Genomic DNA, 19,913 nt, shown 5'->3' with positions numbered 1-19,913 from the left:
TATTTATTTGGGAGAGAGAGAGGAGAGAGGTCAGAGGGAGAAGCAGACTTCCCGCTAAGCAGGGAACCCGATGTGGGACTCGATCCTGGGATTGCAGGATCATGACCTGAGCCAAAGGCAGTTGCTTAACCAATTGAGCTACCCAGGTGCCCTCGGCTCAGATTTTAAGTAAAAGACTGATTTTAAAAAAGAAAAGCTATTTCAGAGGTCTGGTTTTCCAGTATTTTCATGGGCAGTAGTAAGTTCTGAGTGAGGATATTTAATCAGCAGAATGGACCAAAAACCAAGTAAACGAGTTTAGGAAAAACTTTTCTTTCTAATATTCACCCACCTGGGGGCTAAGAACCACAGCTGGTATTGTTCTTCATTTCTGAATCATCACCAGGCCATCAAGTTCCCTCCTCCCCACTCCTCACTGAGAGGCTGGGTTTCTGGTCCCACACCTGAGTCCTTGAGAGCACTTCACGGAATGACCAGGCCTCCAACCCAAAACTTCTGGTTTCAGTAGAAACATTAAAGATAGTAGCGAACCTGAACTGCAGTCTATTCTAGGTCACACGCAGTTAACCATTCAACCACTCTATTTGGTAAATACTCATACTGCCATTCTTTTTACCCAAGCAGAAAGTGAGACCCAAACATATTAAATAAATTGCCCCAAATCAGGACCACCATACTGATGCTAATGCTAATCCTCACACTTGTCAGTTTGCCTGGAGCCATCTACAGCGCTCTGTTCTCTAGCCTTCAAGAGTGGACTTAGGATAGCCAGGAGGAAGAAGGGTTAAAACTGACAAATCAGCATTAAAGATTTCAAAATAGTTTATTCTCAAATATTCTATCCTTTTTTAACTGTCTTCACTCAGATTCTCTGAAGAGAGCTCTGAAAAGTGCATTAACTTATCTAACAAAAGGACTCAGGTAACTCTTTTCTAACAAAAGGACTCAGGTGCCTCTTACATACATAGTAACTACTGAAATGGCTGGTAGAGAGTAGGTTTGAAAGTAAAGAAAATAATTCCAAGATGCTGTCCATGCCCTAGGATTATAACGCTGTACTGAAGCCTTTCAAACCTCTTCCAAACCTGTTACTACCCAATGCATCTTCTTTTCTACCTATATTAAGTTAGGGAATCATCTATCTATAGTCTAGTTTCTCTCAATCTTAGAAATTTGAATTTTAATCATTCATGTGAATTCTGCACTGTCTTTAAAATATATCCTAAGGATGTCCTTGAGCTCTCATTGGAAAATAATTATGTGAAAAATAGTTCTTCCTCCAAATCACCACTTCATCCTTTCCCAACTTCAGCCTACTAGAAAGACAGTAATTAAAATCACCTGCCTTTAATGACAATACCATCGTCATTAGTCCCCAAGGTCCTTAAACCAAGGTCGCCCTTGGTTTTTTTCTACACAGCATCCCGACATGGGTGTTGATTACCAAGGTCTGGAATTTTAACTCCCATACTTCATTTTGTCTTGCTTGTTTTGCCTTTTTTCCTTGATTTTTTTCTAATAAACCCTCATTTGCTCTTGTATAAAATGACCAGGCAGGACTAGGAGTCCTTACCTACAAAGACCCCCACAGTATAATCATGATTACTCTTTTATACACGAGAATGGAGACTGACATGCTACTCCACCTTTGATTAATTTCTGACACTTGTGTTCTAGTACATAGTTTTTGTTTTAACCAATACTTCCTTAGGGAATATAAAGTGCTAAAATTAAAACACACAAAAAATATCTCTGCCCTGAGGAGAAGAAAAAGATTTCCTTTTCCTGATTTACTCTCTGAAACTACCCAAAGCTGAACTGATTATCTACTTCCGTCAAGAATCACTAGAGTATTGTGCAGTTTTTCTTCAGTTTGACATGCTGTCATGACCCCTATTAGTACACAGACTTCCCAGTTTTCAGGGCAACAAGTAACATGAGGCTATTTCTTCTTAGAGTATCCACTCTTTGTTCATTTATTTGTTATAAAGCTCTGTTAGTTCATAGACCTCATAGAATAATGGCTTTTTTGAAAACCAATGCTCACAAATTGATATATAAATTGAATGCTGAGTGAAGTCACAGAATTAAGTCATAAATATGAAATAGAATTACATTCACTTGCTATTACATTCCTGGGGCAAATCTATTTTAAAGCCTTACCTAAAATTTTTTCTCTGGATCTTTTTAGTTGGATTTTGAACTGCTATTTGGGTCACTATTAGAAACAGAAGCAAGCCTATTCTGCCATATGTCCTCTCTTTCAATGGCATCAATTATTTATGATTCACATATTCAGAATGCTAGATCTACGTGTGACGTTGCAGGTAATTTTGTAAGCCCTTGGTATAAGAACGCAATCCCACCTGGAAATGCAGCCCTCTTGTAAGAAATACACATGGGGAATGCACAGGGAACAGAAGAGGGAAAGGTACTCCCACTAGGCAGCTAGATCTATCAGTCAATCACGGGGTTCAAAAAAATCACTGGCAGGCCATACTTTCATTTTATAGAGATCCTGGAAAGCAAAAGGACTTTCTAGGGTCACAAAGCTGATTTAAGCAGCATGAATGAGCACTCACTGGGTCATTTCCTAGGATGGCCCTTTACCCAGTAAAAGATGCACACGACCAGGAATGTCCTTTAAAATGCACATAGTTACTTTAGTCATGGTCGTCTGTGGGCTACTTTCCCAATTTATTTACCGACCTGGAAGCTTATTAATCCTTCTAAAAAACAGATGAACTTCTTTTGCTAGATGAACCATCTATGATGAGGAGTCTTTGATACTGTTGGGCCTGCCCACTCCTCACCTCCCCAACCATCATCCTCAGCACAGGTGAGAGGAACTTGCTTAACCCAGACCTCACTTTGTGATCTTTTCACTTTGAACTTGTGCCAATTCTACACTTCACTCTCTCAGCTATTTTTGGTTCTTGCCCTACTCTGTAACTATATACCGTATGGGTCGAGACTACAGATTTTTGGAGCCCCACTTACTGGGTTTGAATCCCAGCTCTACTACTATCTAATAATGGAATCTTGGGGAATATACTTAATCTCTCTCTCTCTGCTTTGACTTCCTAATCTATAAAATGGGTCAAATAATAGTGTCTACCTGATAAACTTCTTATATTAAAAAAGTTAATGTATGAGAAGCACTTAGAACAATGCCTGGCACAGGGTATATTGAAACGGAAAATTATAATTATTGGATTTGCTGTAAGTATCTTCTCACCTAACAGCCTGCAGATAATAACAACACTTACATGACCATGCACTGTGCCGAATGCTGTACACATGCTGTTCTAAATAATAACTCTTCTTGTACTACTACTATTACCCTCTCCTCTCTCACCTCTCATTTGTTTTGAAATAAGAAAACTAAAGTCTGAGATCTTGAATAAGGTGCCCATGGTACCCAGGTAGTAAAAAGCAGAGTCAGGACTTGAACCAAGATCTGTCTTAGCATCTTTCCAAATCTCTGAGAAAAGCGCCTTAGAGTTCTTCTAAAATTCTTTTATAAATAGGTCGACTTGCCTTCCATACAGGTCAGGAAGACTGGGATCTCCACAGGGAAGGAAACGCATTGTCAGACATGGGATGAGGATACCATCAGTGTCTTAGCCAGGCTCATGTCTATACCCTATACCACTTCCACTATACCACACAGCATTCATGTGGACTATACTGCCAGAAGCCACCCCTAATCCATTGCTTATTTGAGTACAATATTAGGGAATATTGTTCTAATTCAAGTCAAAGTGGTAGTATTTTCAATTTCAATATCAGTAGTTTCTGAAATCATTTATTTCTACTCCAGCTTTAGGGTCTCTTAATGTCTCTTCCTTTCCAGATGAGGGGGGAAAAATTGATTTTCCTCTCTTCCTTCAGAGCCTGTAGTAACCAGTATCTTGTCACTCCTGCCCCAAATCGACCTATTCTCAGTTGTCAACATTTCTTCCGTTAGTCTTAAATGGTGTCTTCCTCGGAAGGTCTGGGGATGAAGGGCCAGGAGAGGGAAAAGAAGGAAAGTCCTTGAGTTTGGTAGAGGAACAGTACGCACTGCCTTGTCCCTGCTCCTGTAGCACGTGCCCACTCTTGTGTCTCCTCTGGAGCTGTCTACCTTCTTTACTCCTGCACTGCATCCCAGAACCTTCACTGAGAACCTCCCAGAAGAGCCTCTGGGTGCTCCCCGAAATGCAAGTGATTCAGCTACATGGCCTGTTTTTCCCAAAGACCCGCCCATAGTACCCATGTTGGGCTTGGCTTATTGGGCTAAATCTAGGAAAGGGAAGAGCATGGGGAGGATTTTTTTGCTCTATTCCCTCTCCCCACACCCATCATCATATTAAGCTGTCAAACTATTAAAAAAGGTCAGAAAAGCTGAAGTTGAATGTTTTTATATAAGGAATGGTAGAAAAGTTGTTTGAAGAAAGACAAGTAGGGCTCTGGAGGAGGCCAAGGGAGACAGAAATCCTGGCGAGAAGCAATGGGACTGACAGAGGAACAATAAGCAGGCAAGTATGTTTCTAGGATGAGCTGAAGAAAAGAAAGGGCAAGACTGGCAAGTTGGCCTCAGGTATAAGCCTTAACCCAAGAGGTTCCTAGTGCCATTCCAGCCTCTCTGGATCGATCCTAAATTTTCTTAACATCCTCAGTTCCTTCCCTGCTGGGCACCTTGCCTCAGTCCCTGAAGCCATCACCAGCTACCACTGCCTGGCCCAAAGGGTAGGTGAGAGGAGAGAAAAGGAGATATGTTCCTTGCATCCCTACTTGTACTCTGAAACAGGTCATACATACAAGGTTTGGCCTCTGTAGTGCTGTTAGTAGTATGCTTCAGTTGTTACTAAGGGTCTTGCTGGGTCTCTAACCTATATATGATGTGCAGTGGATGTTGTTGGTACCCTCCCCAGATCCCCTTCTTGGACTGGTACCTGCATCCCTATCTGCCACGACAGTTGGTTGAAAACTGCAGCTGTGCTCCTCTCAGAGATTACCTTTGCCTTTGGGGGAACAGAAGGTGTCTTGCCTTGAAGGTTACCACCAACCCTCAGCCAATGAGTGATTGACAGTGGGAGAGCAAAAGGCCAGCCTCCTTGACCCAAGGGACCAATTGTGTAGTGCAATTCCTGCTTTAGAATTGCCCACAGAATCAGGCTGAAGCTGGTCTCCTGCTGAGACCCTGACATTACTTAGCTTTATTCCCTCTAAATGCTACCTCCCTTCACCTTCTCCTGAGGCATGCTCCCAATAAGTCACTTGCACCAGAATCCCTGAATCAGGCTCCACTTTCAGGGAACCTTACCTCAGACTTCTATTCATTCCATATGTTTATTAGAGGTCCTTTACAGTCACTAGAGTAATACATCTACCAAAAATGAAACAAGGAGCAACTTAACAGGACCCTAAACCAAATTTAGATACATAACCCAACTTGATTTGTAAGATTCCTAGGCCTATATCTAACCCTGCTCTCTTGCAGACACTAACAAACTACATTTTATCAAATCCAAAATGAAGACTTATTTATACTCTTCTTACCACAGAACATGAGTTAATATACTTATTTTAAAAATTAGCTATGTATTATTATGTATCATTAACCAATACATTTGTTGCAATTTTTAAAATGTGGCTGGATGATTCTAAATTATTTTGTAATAATTATTCTTCCTATGATCATATAAATCCTACATTTTTAATCACTTTCTGGGGTTTTTTTTCCTCCCGTGAACTATAAATTCTGTGACTGTGGATGACTAGGTCCCTGATAAGCATGTTCTCATTAATCCAGCAGTGTTATAAAACAGATCAAATTTCCAGCTTGCAATTAATAAACATATAATTAAATATATGAAGGGAATGCAAAAGATAATTTAATCTTTCTGCTATGATTTAGAAGTCATTTCAGGGTCATCCCTATAAGCCTCAATTATAGTATTGCATAAGTATAGGGAGATTGGTAAATAGCATTCAGGTTGGAAGAATGCCAGACGGACCAAATTTTACTTCCTGTATTTACAAAAATGCAACTTTGTAACAAGAGGTACCACATTCTCTGTTTTTCCCCAATATACTGATCCTAGTATAGCCTCTTATAGAGTCCCCTATAATTAATCTGAGCTGATTAAATCCATTCTTCCAGTCTGTAATAGAAAAAATCAAGACTTTTTCATTTTCATGGGATTATCCTCTCAATCATCTTTAAATTCTGTTTCTGATTATATTTGCAGGTATTTCTTTTGGTAGAGCCTGTTGCAGGTCCCATTTACAGTTTATGCTGTATTTTCATTCCATACTGTACTTTGGTTAACAAAATACATCACCCTCTTACCCCATCAAACTGTTGGAGGGTATTTTAAGGAGTAGTTTATGACTTGGTAACCAATCATATTTTTTTTTTTTTTAAAGAAGAAACCATCATGACACTAAAAATTCCTGAAATCTGAGAACTGTGCTCTGTTTCTAAAAAGTCCTTTTATATTTGTCAAATAAATCACAATATTTATAGATCTTTATTTTGTTTCAGTATGCATACAAGATATTCATTAGGAATGAGAAAGAATACCTTATTTATTTGCTTTCCACACACATCTACTGAAGAGATGACTTTTTTCCTTTTCCTTTCAAATTTATCAGTAACAGTGACTAAATGAAGGCTGAATAAATGACCCCATCTGTACAAATTTCTGGTAGTCTTGATGTCACAAGACTACAGCTCTGACTCCATCTATCACAGCTATTTTCCAGGCAATAATACGGCTTGGGTCAGCCCTGCTAGCACCCAACCACCAGATACACAAATAAGGAATCCTATACAACACCTCTCAACCACATACTGTGGCCTATACTTAGTAATCCCCATCTGCAAGGAAGGTTATGAAATGAAATTTTTCGCTAGGCACGAAATCAGATTTCTATTACTAAGAGAGAAGGGAAGAAAGGAAATAGGATAGGCAACTAGCATTATCTGCCTCATTTTCTTTTTTAGCATATGTTTCCTCAGATGAACTATGAGGTCATAGAAGGCTGAAATTATGTCATATTAATTTTTGTAATCTCAGAACCTAGCACAATACCATAGTTTATTGTTTTTTTAAATGTTTATTAGTTAAAGACTAGATCAAAGACAAGTATGACAGGTGAGTAAGTGGCATTAGTTTGTTCCATTTATATTGTCACTCATTCACTTAATTATTATGTCAACTAGTATTAATTGAGCTCCCAGTCTGAGCCAGGTCCTCTATCAAGCAGTGATATTTACAGTGATAAACACAACATAGTCCCTAGCTTTACGAAGCTGGTGGAGGTAAAGCTAGAGGAGGTTGGGGATGGCTCTAAAAGTAACAGGCAATTTCCAGGTTACGGGGTAAGAGAATGAGAAGTGGTCCTGAGACACTGTTTGAGAGGTAATGAAGCTGTAAGTAGTCTGGGTGAGCACAGAGTGGTGAAAGAAGTAGAGAAAAAAGAAGGAAAGATAGAGGGCTAGGTAATAAAGACACTTATGTTATAGTCATAAGTCCGTAATTTATCTCTACCAATACACATACCTATTTCTTGTGAGAAAATGTTTGTTTCTCCCTTAGACTTCCTCATGAAAGAATTTCCAAACACTTTGCTCTTGATGGATCTGACCCACTGATAAACTTCTTGGCTGGCCTGAACTGTAGTCACAACTGTGTTCCATGGACCTTCTCCAAGCATGAAGGAACTGTCTTCCCAGCATCCCATCTTACAAGTTGATGTTCCCTGGTGGACCAGTTTGGGAAATTTTGGTCTAGACAGGTATTTCTCAAACTTGGCAATATGACTCCAATGGACACCATAAAAAAGAGTTGCTGGGGATTTCCAGAAAAAGAGGCTGATCCCCAGAAACTGCACATGTGAGCCTGGTCTTCTTAGTGTGTTAACACTTTGGATTTCAGTTCTATGAGTCACCAGATGGGTATAGGTTTAGTGGAACTAACAGCACACCACTTCAGCAATCTTGCAGTCAAATAAGTTGTCCCTATGACGATTTGACTAGTAATTCAAACACTGTTATCTCTTCCCAGAAGTAATCCAATTCAGTTCAGTTTGTGACATATACATATATATATATATACATATACAGCTAGAAATGCACCTACATCAATTTCGATTTTCTTTGCCTACGTTAGAGAAAAAGATAGGCCCTAACCATGAAGATCACAAGAAGAGAGATCTGAAGATGATATGCTATTGGCCTTAAAGATGCAGGAAGAGGCCACAAGCCAAGGAAAGCATGTAGCATAGAAGATAGAAAAAGCAGAGATGGATTCTCCCCCAGAGGCTCCAGATGGGACACAACCCACACCTTGATTTTAGAATTTCTGACTTCCAGAACTATAAAATCACACATTCTTGGTTCTAGCTACCAAGGCTGTGGTAACTATTCACAGTTAGCAATGGGAAAGTAATACCGATAGTAATATACCTCCAGACACTATCCCTCCACCCCCTCATTCCCAACAGCACTCTACATTAAGACTCTCTCTTGGGATTCTCTTCTCTTCTCAATCTATCCTCTCAAACTGTTTTCCTGAAAATCAAATCTGATTATGTCACAGGGCTTGAAATACATGAATACTCACTAATTCTAGTTAGGTTACTTCTGAGAATATAATTAGAAACCAGAAATAAGGGTTGTTTACAAATCCTGTCAAGGACATTTGGTGTGATCTCAGGAAGGCTTAACAGAGATGTGATTACAGCTAAGAAAGCTGAAAACAAATTGCACTATACACTGGAGAAAGAATGCATTAACCACGGGGGGTTGAGGCAGAGAAGAGATTTTTCTGGGTTTATTCAGGACTGGACAGAGGTAAATTCACTGACTTTGGCAGCCATCAGGAGGCACATTCTTGTTTGGAGGTGGGGATACCTTACCAGGTACCTGGATCCTAGTAAGTGCTTATCCTAAACAGAGGTCATGGGTATACTATCATAGTAAATTTCATCCTGATATAAATTCTAGTCATGAAAACTGGTTGCCATAAGTCAGTCCACTGTTCACCTCTGGACACACGATAAAACTGAGGTCAAGACCCTCCCTACTGGTGACCAACCGAAACTACTAGATCGAGGTTCTTCTACTTCCCACTGTCCCCTCAGAAAGTTAAAAGATATGTTCTTCCGTAAGATCCTGAATCCTAGTTTAACAATAGCCACACTCCTGCCATCCATCACTCAAGACCTGTTTGAGGGTCCCTATTTCAAGACCTCCACAAAAGAGGGATGACTATCAACAACAACAGCAACAACGAAAAAAGGGAGGAAAGTTCTAAGAAGGAAGGGGAGGTCAAAATTGGCAAATGCCACAACCGGCATGACAAAAGGGGGATTAAATTTTTCCATTAGATTTGGCAATTAGGTGGGTGACTGATGTTGTTCAGTGGAGTGAAAGGTTGACAAGGGAATGAGCGCTTAGGCAATGTTAACATTAAGGCTGGAAAAGTCCTCTGAGAAGAGGATCCATGCCCTACAGAATCACCTTAAATAAAATTCCCCTCAGGTTTTGCATTTGAATCATAGAGAACTCTTCTTGTCCCCAAATCCTCCAAACCTTAATCAGCCACATTTAAGTCCTACTATCCCACTCTTCTCTCCTCAGTTCACCTCGAACTTAAAGGAACTAATGAGCTGTGCAATAACTAAAGGTCAAAAAACAAGAGGAAGAAACAAAAGGCCCACAAACAAACTCAAATCAAAACAAATCAGGCCCTCAGTAAGCTGAGCTGTAACAAGTTGTGCTTCAAATTTACTATCCCTGTTTTGATTAAAAAAACAAAAACAAAAACAAAACAGTGTCTGGAGAATTAAAAGGGGTATTTTATAAGTGGTTTTTTTTGGTGTGTGTTTTTTTTTGTTTTTGCTTTTGCTTTTTTTTTTTTTGGTATCTCATCCATTATCTTCACTCCATCTCCCCCCAAATTAATAGCTGTTGCTGTGTGTGAGCACAAGCCTGGACCCAAAACCCAATTTTGTCCAGTGGGTAGAGTAATTGCGTTCCATTAAAAAAAAAAAAAAAAAAAAAAAGAAAGGAAAAAAAGGTGGAATAGGGAGAACAACATACATATCTACATTTTCGGATGAAAGCACTGGTTTTCTTTCTCGACTGCTCGCTGTATTTAATGGGGGGAGGGGAGGACAATTTTCTGAATCTGAGCCCATTTCTTTCTAAACTTGGTTACTCACGTCTGATTCATTCGCTGTGTGTTTCCTCTCCTGTCTCTGTCACTGCCTGCTGCTGAGAAGGGGGGTCGCTGAATCACTGCCACTCCAGATGAAAAGCAATTCAAACCCAGTTCTTGGGGGGATGGAAGAGCTTTTTTTTTTTTTCTTTCCTTCTTTTCCTTTCTTAAGCGTCTGCAGAAAAAAGCCGCCTACTTTCCGGGATGACCGTAGAGGGCAGTTTTACAAGTCTCACCCCGGGCTATGGAAGACTGGGCTCCGGTGAGAGTCGGGAGGCACCGGTCACCTCACCATTTCGGGCTTTCCGGTCCACAGGCCTCGGCGGTCTGGGGCGTGTGCTGGAACGCACGGCGGCGGGGCCGTGCTAGGGGCTCCGGGGAGAGCTCGGCCCCGTCGGCCCGAGCGGCCGGGCCCGTTCCCCGCCGCTTTAAAAGCTCCCACAATGCAGCGCTGGCGTCCCAGTTCCGTTACAATGTCTCTCAGGGCGCCGGCGAACCGGCGAGGCGCGGGCGGGGAAGCCGGGGAGCCGCGGCTGTAACCCGAGCGCCCGGCCGAGGGGGGCGCCCCCGCGCCGCTCCTCTCGCGCGCTCTGCCCGCGGCCCGGCAAAGGGGCGGAGCCGCTCGGCCGCCCGAGCCCGGCCCGGCCCCCAGTCCGGCCCCCAGTCCGGCCCCCAGCCCAGAGGCACCGGCCGCAAGAGCGAGCCGGACGCCAACTCCGCCGTCCGGCGCAGCGCCCGCCGCCGCGCTCCTCGCTGAGCCTCGCTGGACCGCCCGCGGCAGCGGCGGCGGCGCTGGGGGCGGCTCCTGCGGGCGGCGCGGCCCCTGCCCGCGCGCTAGCACCCCGCGGCAGCCCCACCAGGGGCGGCCACATTCACCTAGCGCCGGCCGGGAGGTGCGCGGAGAGGGCGCGCCGGGAGCCAGGGCCTCCCGCCAGTGCGGGGCGCGGGGCCCGCCGAGTGCGGCGGAGGCAGGCGCGCCGCGCGGTGCGGCCAGGACAGGCGCTGGGCGGCCGCGGAGCTCCGGACGCCGGCACGTCCCCAGCGCCCCGGCCGGCCCCGCCGGGCGGCCTGCGGGGGCGGCGCAGTTGCGAAACTGAGTAAGTATTAACTTTACTCGACCGCCGCGATTTCTGGGCAGCGCCTGCGACCCCTCCCTCCTCCTCCTGGAGCCTTCGGGCTCCCCCTTCCCCGCCCCCTCGCCCCTCTGTCTACACCTTGGGTTTCTTCGCCGGTTCTGCCCTCCGGCCGCGGGCTCCCTGTTCCTCCGGTTCACCTTTCTCCCCGTTGTGTTCGCCTTTGCGCGTTCTCCCCGCAGCACACACGCGCCTCTGATTGAGAAGTGCAGGCTTGTGCCCTGCTTCTCGGTTTCCTCCCAGTGTCCTTGGCAGGGGAGTTTAGAGGCCACTTTTGTTGGCCAGGGAAACGTATGTATGGCTTCTTTAGCATTTTTCTCTCCAAATGGAAATCGGATGCTCGCTGCCCGGATGGCGGTTTGGTGAACGCTTACTTTCTCCTCTGAAAATACGGTTGGTTTTTAGGTTTTAAAATTGTGTGAACGCTTAACTATCATCCTCGGTCCCTGTTTTCCCTTGCCGCCAACCCGTCTGGGGAGGGCAGTCCAAAACAGGGGACTTTCAAAGTAATTCCGTTTTGCAGATTAGAAACTTTGCGAGGGTACATCGCGGAAAGCTTAATAATCTTCAACCTGAAGGGACGTGAGCTTTGAATGTGGGTCCTTGTGCGGCACTGGAGCCTACAAGCTGAGTACCTGGGTTCGTAATCGAGTGTTGCGTTGTTATTTTAGCATCGTAGAGCCGCCTGGTGTTGCTAAACCACTACTTTTTCAGCATCAGATGGCATCTTGAGCAGTGCAAGCGTTGAATGTAATTACGGGTCAGTATTGCCCCTGATCTTCAGGGATTTAGAAGGGAAATAGACGCAGGGCACATTTCCTAGCTGACTTAAACCTATCAGGCTAGCTGTGTCAGTACATCAAAGCCTTGCATTAAAAAAAAAAAAAATCTTTCACCCTGGTAACAGCGAGGGGGAACATTTACGGATTTTCCAGTATGATGTGGCTCAGCAATTCCTCATTAGATCTGTTGTGTCGCCAGAAAGGACCTTTAAATATGTATAGAGCCCTGCTTTTTTGCCCATTGGATTAACCCCTCATTCTGGTAGAAGGCCTCAGGTAGATCCCCCGCCCCCCCCTTTTTAAAAAAAAGTCTTTCATCTTTGGGTTGCCAGGAGTTTGGCCATCCTGTTCTGAAGGAATAGAAAATGGGGAGCTTTCTTAATGGATTTTCAGCAACCTGCCCTTTGCCTGGGTGAGGCAGTAGGGAATGCCTGCCAGACCTCTGCAGGGAGAAGTGCCAGGCGGGCACAAGAATCAGGAGGAAGGACACGGTAGTACTATCATTTTGGAGGTTGGTGTGTATGCGTGTTTATCTTTCAGTGGGCATACTAATGCTACTTTTTAAAATTTTATCTCCATGTCAAACTCTCCCCAAACCATGAAAGCTCCCTATATCCCATTTAAGAAGCCTGAATGTAATTTGATGATTATGTTGAAGGATCAGATCACACCTACAAAAATATAATTTGTAATGTAGGTGATGAAACCTTTCTAAAATCTCCCCTTTCCTCATTTTCCTCCCTTTTAAGAGCCTCAAGCTGGTACTTTCAGTAATAGACACAGTTGTTAGTAATACACTGAGTTCTTTTTAGGTTCATTAATCAAGCCTAATTTCTGGGCTTCGGTAGCTGAGAGGGACATGAGCCCAGAGAGTGAGAGAATCATGAGACTCTGCAGATAGGGAAGGCATTTCAGTTTGCTAAAGTGTCATTGTGTTACAGGGAAAAGCTTTTAAAAAGAAAAGGATGTTTAGGTTGTTTTTAGCATGCATGTTTGCTGAATTTGGCATTTGGTGGAGATATTTGGGAATTGCAGATATTAAATTCTACACAATGGTGGTATAATTTCTTTTTTGCCTAACATTTTGTTCTTTTAAAATTTTGATTTTTTAAAAAAGATTTTATTTACTTAACAGAGAGAGAGACAGAGACAGTGAGAGAGGGAACACAAGCAAGGGGAGAGAGAGAGGAAGAATTCTCGAAGGCTTCCCGCTGAGCAGGGAGCCTGATGCAGGACTCGATCCCAGGACCCTGGGATCATGACTTGAGCCGAAGGCAGAAGCTTAACGACTGAGCCACCCAGGCGCCCCAAGATTTTGATTTTTTAAGGGGAGTCTCAGTTCTTAGCTTTTGTAGCCTTCCATACTGGCTTACATTAATTCTTGACTTGAACACCTTAGTGTTTTTGAGAAGTAGTTGTTCAGAATTTGTTGCTCAGTCAATCTATCTTATGTTAATATATGTATGTCTTGAGAGTAGAAATGTTGTTTGCTGCTGGGTATTGCTGCTTTTTTCATTATGGTTCATTCTGGACATGGTGGCTTTGCTCCTTTACTGTAAAACATTGAGGTCGTGGATATCTTGCTGGTGTTCAAAACATTGCAAAACTCTGCAGATAGAAGTGGATTGGGATTGGGAGTGGTATAGGAAAATATTATGCATTACAAATCTGAGAATTTGGATTTAAAAAATAACGTATCACCTATTTACTCTTCTTGGGCGCTAGCTTGCTCCAACCCTAAATAAATTTCAAAATGCAAAGTGTCGAAGTAGTTCCTAAGAACTGGGTATAGTGGAAAGAAACCTTACTTCACAGCTAGCCAACCAGACTTGGGTGGCAAATGTGACTTTGTCACTTTGAACTGAATGAGTTCAACATGCTACTTCAACATCATGATCTACAGTTTGCTTTCTGTAAAATGGGGATACTGCTACTAAAAGGGATGCTGTGACAAGTAGAAATCTAATATAACGTCTGGTACATCGTAGCCAATAAATGGCATTGTCTCACACTCCTTCAGAACTGAGCTCTTGATTACCCAACCTTTCAAACAGTTCCTCCTCTGTTTTCCATCTCATCCATCTAACAGGTGGCTCAGGCCAGAAGGCTGGAGTTTATCCTTCATTCTCTCTTCTGCTCTTTCACTCCTCCCCCCCACCCACCAGTTTGTAAAAAAATCCTTATTTACTCTTATGGAAAAATCTCTTTCAAATCTGTCTGATTTTCAGTCTCCACTATGCTTCCATTCTGCTTGAAGCCATCATTATCTTTCTCCGTTGCCTTCTGCACATATACTGTACCCCTTCCAGTTCCTTTTCCCACCAGCAACCTAAAAAGAAAACAAGTCACTTGATATTTAAAGTCTTCAAAGCTTTTAGGAAACACATTTATTTCTCCAGATAAAATATGAAATTTTCAACATACCTGTAAGGTCCTGCATGATTTGACCAGTGCCCCCCCATCTTCATCCTTTGTAAGCCACATTGTCCAGTCCTCCAGCAGGGCTCTTGCTCATGCTATTGGTCTCTATTTTAGGACCATCTCCTTGAGTAATTTGTCATCCTTGGGTATAAATTCATGTATCATCTGTATAAATGTCTTATCACCCTTATCATCGTGTAACTTAGAATCCCTTTATTTTCTCCCTCATAGAGCAATCACCTTTCCTTTTTAATGTTTGCCATAACTTATAACTATGTATTATTCAACTACTTAATGTTTCTCTCTTGCCCTCTAGGGCAGAAATAATGCCTGGTTTATTTGCTAGTCTATACTCAGTGCCTAGTGCATTTAGTAGGTGCTCAATAAATGGCTACTAGTATAATGAATAAGATAATAACATTAGTTTTGTCTTTATATCTTGATTGCCATCTTTATCGCTGTTCAGTCTGCTTTTCATAACAAAAGCCAGACTGACACTCTCCTATTTTTCCTCCTTGCTGGTGTTATGTATAATATGAAATAGCCTTTGCAGATACCAGGTAAAATTAATGCACTTGGGCTCTGTGGAACATTCAGAAAATAAATTGAGACACCTTTTAACTAGTGTTACCCTTGTGATTTTCTTTTGTAGATAATCCTTTTTCTGAGTACATCATTAAAGTAATTATGGTGGTTTTTTTTTTCATCAGCACAGGATTACTGAAAGAAAAAAATCTTACTATGTCATATTATTTTACATGTGTCATATGATAATACATTAGTCATCAGCTGTTGATCACTCAGTGCCACATTTCAAAGGAAGGTAGAGAAAACTAGTAGAGAAATGAGCATTATAGTTCTAAGGATGTTTAGTACTGTCCAGTTGTTGATGTGACTTGCATAAATAACTAGGTATCATTCGAACACTTAGTTAAGGTAGCAGAGTGGTTGTTTAAAAATTGGAGCCATCTAGAGGCCTGGAAATTCTTTTTCCTTCTTTAACTAAAGCATTCCTTCTTTTAGCCAAAAAAGTCTCATGACTTCCCAAGGCCAAGGAAGGCTTAAACCTTGTTTGAGTGTTTTGTCATGTGGTTAGTCTTTACAAATTATTAGTTTGATGCACTATAGCCCCGAACTATTTATGTTCTTCTTATTTCTAGTCTCTAATTCTTACATAATCACACACGTTTTCTTTTGACTTGTTTCTTAGGGCTTGAGTTTCCTTTTCGAATTTTCCCTTTTACCCTTAGAGTATAATTCCAGTTCCTTTCTAGTTTTGTATTTTGTATGTAATAAGGTATACAGAGAATTTAGGAGTCAGTTCTAGTTCTTTCATGATTTATTTGTTTGCACTTAACCTCTGGGTTTCTCCTGAATGTTATGCCTCATAAGTGGTCTGGACTGAGTTTTTGTCAGCGAAAAGCTGGATGCCCTTGGGTTTGGAGAGCAGGGAAGATTAAAAAAGCATTTTTAAGTCCTTATTATGTGCCAAGCTCTGGACTAAGTGCTTTCACAAGAGAAGAATGAGTAGTTCACCTGATGAAAATCATAAAAAGGAACCTTCAGCTTTTTATGTATTTGTTTTACTCAAGGAAATGGTTCTTGTTGTTCCCGTTTACCCACCCTTTATTTTCTAGTTGGGAAGGTATGGTAAGATAGAGAAGCCCTCCCTAGCCCATCCCATTACCTTAGCTTTTTATTTGTTTAGACCTGATTTTACTTGTATAAAAATATTGGCAGTGGGGCCCGGGAGGGGCATGACCTTTGATTTGTCTTTGAGGTAGGTCTCTTTGCCCCAGGACATTGGTACCCCGAGTAGCTACCACTGTGGAGGAGAAAAAAAGTTATGGTTTAAAACCCCAGTTATTTTTTCTCTCATGTATACATGCTTACTTGGTTACTTTCGGGGTGACCTTGAACAAGTTGCCTGGGGCTTTATAGCACCAATAATATCTATTACCAATTTATTTCACAGCCTTGCTATAGGATTTAGAAGTCTTATTTTTGGCAATTTTTTTTTTTTTGCCACATTCAAATATATCCCAGAGCTCATTATAATTAACTCCAATGCTGTCCAAATTTTATGCATCAAGAAAAATATTTCCTTACTCAGCATGTGTTTTAACTCTTTGTTTTATTTGATAAGAAATCAGATATAAGTACAGGTTGTAACAAGAGGAGAATTGTGATGATTTTCTATCAGGTTTTATTTATGTGGGTGATATATTTTGTCACTTGTTAACTGTCATTGGCCCCTAGCTAAATCATGTTTGTCTTTAATTATAATAATTTTATTATTGGAAAAGCACTTAAAATTCAGTTATTCTTCAGAAAGAAGCACATATATTGAAAAAATTATAGTTTTCTTACTAGATAGGTATTGGGCAGAAAAGCAAAATATCACTGTAATTTTTGCTTAAGATACTTGAATAGATTTGTGATCTCTGAAACCCCATAGAAATACTATTGAAAGATAGATTGGGAATAATTCGCAGTGTTTGATGTAAAATTTGGTCATTTCTGAAGCAAGTTCTTTTTTTTTTTTAAGATTTTATTTATTTGAGAGAGAGAGAGCGAGTAAGAGAGAGCATGAGAGGGTAGAAAGTCAGAGGGAGAAGCAGACTCCCCACGGACCTGGGAGCCTGAAAGGGGACTTGATCTGGGAGCATGACCTGAGCTGAAGGCAGTTGCTTAATCGACTGAGCCACCCAGGTGCCCCTCTGAAGCATATTCTAATACTTGATGCCATTAGATGTCAGGAAACCTAAAATAGTTTACTTGTGCTGTATTTTTCTTTCTTTTTGTATATAATGATTTCCTCCTTTGCTATTTCTTTTTTTTTTTTTATCTCTACTGAAAAGAACTGAGGTAAACAGCTACTGACATGCAATGAACTGCCCATATTTAAGTGTACAGTTGTATAAGCTTCCAACCTACATATATAAATATGAAATCATCACCATAGACAAGATAGTGAATATATACATATCCCCCCCAAATTTCTCCATTCCCATTTGCAATCCCTTGCCTGTCCATTATCCTCTCTCCCCAGAAGCTTTGCTTTCTGCAGGGTAGTTTGCATTTTCTAGAATTTAAATGAATGGAATCATGTAGTATATAGTCTTTTTTTAGTCTGGCTTCTTTCACTCAGAATAATTATTTGAAGATGCATTCATGTTGATATATCCAGCAATAGTTCATTTCTTCTCATTGCTGAATAGCGTTCCACTGTATGGATATATAACGATTTATGTATGTATGTACCTGTTGATAGACATTTGGGTTGTTTCTAATTTTTGTCTCTTAAAAGCTGCTGTGAAATTTGTATATTATCCTTGTGTGACCATGTGCCTTCATTAGTCTTGGGTAAGAACCTAGGAGTAGAATGGCTGGTAGATGTATGTGTAGCTTTTTCAGAAACTGCCAAACCGCTTCCAAAGTGATTATTTCATTTTACTCTCCTACCAGCAGTTTATAAGCATACTAATTCCTTCAGATTCTTACCAACACTCAGTATTATTAGTCTTTTTTTAAAATTTTTTTATTAGACATTTTAATTGTAGTCATTAACAGTATTTCTTTTTGATTTAATTTGCATTTCCTTAATGACCAATGGTGTTGAGCATCTTTTGATGTATTTTTTTGCTATCTTCATATCTTCTTTGGTGGTCTGTTCCAGTCTTGCTCACATTTTTATTAGGTTGATTGTTTTCTTATTATTGAATTTTGAGAGTTCTTTATGTATTTTGGACAAGTCCTTTTTCAGATATATGCTTTGTAAAGATTTTCTTCCAGTCTGTGGCTTGTCCTTTCATTTTCACAATGACTTTGAAGTAGGAGTTTTTTGATTTTGATGAATTCCAACTTATGATTTTCTTCTCTTATACATTATGGTTTTGGTGTCCTTTTTAAGAAAACTTTTGCCTAAGCTAAGGTCAAAGAAATTTTCTTCTAGAAATTTTCTGGTTTTCTTCTAGAAATTTTATAGTGTTAGCTTTTATGTTGGAGTCTATGATCTACTTTAAGTTATGTTTTTTAAAATAGACTTTATTTTTTAGAGCAATTTTAGGTTCGAAGCAAAACTGAGTCGGAGGTACAAAGATTTCCCATATGCTTCCTGACCCCACATCTGTATCCCCTCTTCCATTATCAACGTTCCCCACCAGAATGGTACATTTGTTGCAGTTGAACCTACTTTGACACATCATTGTCACCCAAAGTCCATGGTTTACCTTGGGGCTCACTCTTGGTGTTCTAAGTACTATATGTTTGGGGAAATGTATAATGACACATATCCATCATGGCATCATAGAGTATTTGCACTGCCCTAAAAAATCCTCTGTGCTCTGCCTGTTCATCTCTCCCCCTCAGCTAATGCCAGGCAACCACTAATGTTTTTACTATCTCTGTAGTGTTTCCTTTTCTGAATGTCATAGAGTTGGAATCATATGGTATGTAGCCTTTTCAGATTGGCTCTTTACTTACTAATATGCATTTATGTTTCCTCCATGTTTTTTCATAGCTTGATAGCTCATTTTAGCCCTGAATAATATGCCGCTGTCTGGATATACCACAGTTTGTCCATTCACATACTGAAGGACATGTCTGCTTCCAAGTTTTGGCAATTATGAATAAAGCTGCAATAACCATCCATGCTCAGGTTTCAGTGTGGACACAAGTATTCAGCTCCTTTGGATAAATACAAAGGATTTATCTTGTTGTTTTAACTTAGATTTCCCTGATGACATATGATGTGGTGCATCTTTTCATATGTTTATTTGCCCTATATCTTTGGCAAGGTGTCTGTTAAGGTGTTTGGCCTGTTGATTTAATATTTTGTATTGAGTAAGTTTTGAACGGAAGTTCATTTTCTGCATATGGAAATCTAATTTTTAAAAAGACTATTCTTTAACTACTGAATTGCCTTTGCATCATTGTGGAAAATGGGTTGTCTGTTGTATCTCTTTATATTTTATCAGTTGACATTCACAGCTGGCTAACACAAACTAAAGAAAAAGCAGCTAAATCATATACTTGATAATGGATGTGTTTTTGTCATGTTTAATCAAATTTCTAGTTTCATGTTTAATAAAAATTCTAGTTTCCTTACTGTAGCCTTTTCTACTCAAGCATTTCTTCTTCTCCCTTTCTCTTTTTGTAATTTGCTGTGTATTATAGTAGTAAAGTCTGGTGTTTGGGCTAATGCATAACTTACCCCTTTAAATTTTGATTATCTTTACTGTTAGTGAAAATTATTTTTGTTTTCTCTCTTTGAAAGTGTCCCATACCAGATCACATCTTCCATTTTAATTTTTCTAGTTTTGATGATCTGTCTCTTGTAATAGTGAGTGATGACATGTGGT

At 40.8% G+C, this 19,913-nt stretch overlaps 1 protein-coding gene across 2 annotated transcripts in view; it reads left to right on the top strand.

Annotated features, from left to right (window-relative positions):
- The first annotated feature begins 10,906 nt into the window (after positions 1-10,906).
- RASSF8 (Ras association domain family member 8) overlaps positions 10,907-19,913 on the top strand; it is a 126,252-nt gene continuing 117,245 nt past the window's right edge. For both annotated transcript variants that reach the window (XM_032855227.1, XM_032855222.1), the window contains exon 1: positions 10,907-11,311. The gene's annotated coding sequence lies outside the window, so the exon portion shown is untranslated. The remainder of the gene's footprint in view (positions 11,312-19,913) is intronic.

The sequence above is a fragment of the Lontra canadensis genome, unplaced genomic scaffold (genome assembly GCF_010015895.1).
Source record: "Lontra canadensis isolate GAN:19392208 unplaced genomic scaffold, GSC_riverotter_1.0 scaffold9, whole genome shotgun sequence".
In the NCBI taxonomy this organism is placed as follows: Eukaryota; Metazoa; Chordata; class Mammalia; order Carnivora; family Mustelidae; genus Lontra; species Lontra canadensis.
This window is presented reverse-complemented; position numbering and strand designations above follow the sequence as displayed.